Source organism: Hibiscus syriacus, unplaced genomic scaffold, assembly GCF_006381635.1.
Source record: "Hibiscus syriacus cultivar Baekdansim isolate YM2019G1 unplaced genomic scaffold, ASM638163v2 tig00116939_pilon, whole genome shotgun sequence".
NCBI classification, from domain to species: Eukaryota; Viridiplantae; Streptophyta; class Magnoliopsida; order Malvales; family Malvaceae; genus Hibiscus; species Hibiscus syriacus.
The window spans coordinates 628,372-630,553 of NW_024063477.1; positions in this window are offsets into that span (position 1 = coordinate 628,372).

A 2,182-nucleotide genomic window follows, 5' to 3' on the forward strand; every position below is an offset into this window, starting at 1 on the left:
ATCATTATCATTCACTGTTCATTTATTTCCTTTCTTTTAATAGCTCATGTATATCATTGAGAACTTAAGGTATGTGAGTGCATTGGGGTTGTGCACAAATGTTGTCACCACAACTCGTATAAATTGCACCGAATTTGTTACACCCCAACTCGTATCCAACTCGGATACGCGTCCGAGATATCACATTGAATTTTTAAAACAGTATTCTTAACAAAATAATCGAACATTTGGACTCATATTAAGAAAATATGATAATATACAAAGGTTTATACAAAATTCCCAAAATACTCAGAGCATACACAACTTAAACATTTGATTACATGCCAACATTGATTTACATAACAAAATGACATACTATTTAAGTTGCTTCTGATCTGATAGTTGTAGGAGAGATTTTATCCCAGCTGTCTAACCTTACTGGTCTACCTTCTCGGATCCTATGTGTGAAATACTCACACGCTAAGTCATCGACTTAGTGAGGCATAATAATAATAACAATAAAATGTAATGATAATGTCATAATGTGATGTAGTATCATGAAATCTTATATTCAATCCGTGCAGTTTACATGATCATGTTTCTTACACATAAGCTTATCCATTTAACCTTCATGAATTATTATTAATAAGTTCACTAGCCCATGATACAATGTTGAGAACCTAAGGTATGTGAGTACTGTGAGGTTGTGCATTATGTTGTCACCACAGCTGTATAAATACACCGAACTGCCACGTAGAATTGCACCGAAGTGTCGCGTATAAATGCACCGTAGTGTCGTATATAATGTCCATAAGTACCACACAGAAATTCCTTAAAAATCAAATACATATACCAAGGATCAAAGTATGTGTCACAAAGGACATCATAAATGTTCCAAATAATACATATATATCCCGAAGGACCGCGTAGACCCTCTACTCTTGGCACGCCAACTATACATATAGTTCTCATCTACAAAACATGGGCTTTTCTCAATTTACATAGTGTATCTCATAGACATATAATTTCTTACCTTCATCACATAGCTCATGTAACTTTTCATACATATTCATATAGATCTTTACCATTTAAAGCATATTATATAAATTCAAATCACGTGTCACATTCTGAAATGCAAACATATACTAATGGTTTTGGAATTAGACTTATCACATGTCTAAAGCTGAATATACTACTATAATCATGCTATGCATACGCACTCATCTAAATCTCTTTGTTTTCCCCCCGATCGATCCTACATGTCAATTATTCCGGGACTTATTTAGGCTCAATATCTACATAAATATAATTTTCAAGACGATTATCAGAAGCCTAAACCTTATATTTCGATTTTAATAACTTAAGCTAATGTAATGAGCCAAAATTTATTTTTCCCTTTAGGAGTTATCAGTACACTATGGGTGTATCGGTACCCAAATTACTTTCAAAATTCACAGGTATTGTTACCTGTCTGTATGTATCGATACACATGTATCAATACACCCCTTAATGTATCGATACACCATGAAGTTGTTCTTCAAAATTGGTCTTAGTGTATCGATACCTATTCACAGTGTACCGATACACCATGTCCAGAACAGACCTTTTCACCCGAAAATTCAATAACTCTTCATTCAATTTTCTTATATAAATCTCTTTTCATACCACCAAACTCAACTATAATCATTTAACTAACTTCTATCATTCCAACATCTTATTATCTCTCATATCTTATTTAAATTCTTAAAACTAAGAATCTTACTAAATTTTCCATGTAATCTAAACTTATTTATAACTTCTTATTCACACCTATGACAAGTCAAATTCAACTTCTAAATCCATTTATATGCCCTTATTCAAAATTTCACTTATACACTTCTTAACTTAAATCAACCATAACTTACCACCCTTTAAGTTTCTATACCTCCTTTTGATTTCATACTCTTTCCTAATGCTTCATCAATCAAAATCACACTTGAATCTTAAGAATTAACCAAAGAAAGCCAACTCACCTTTGCTTAAGTACTTCACGGTGGAGAAGAAGAAAGTTAAAGAAGAGAAGTATGGAAACTTTTGTTTCCTACACATGCCCCACGTGGGTATTAAAAGATCCATAAACAAATTTTTAATTATTTCCTTATTCAAAGATTCGTTTGCCCTTCCAGCTTTCCTTCATTTGATAAGCATCCTACACAAAATTTTT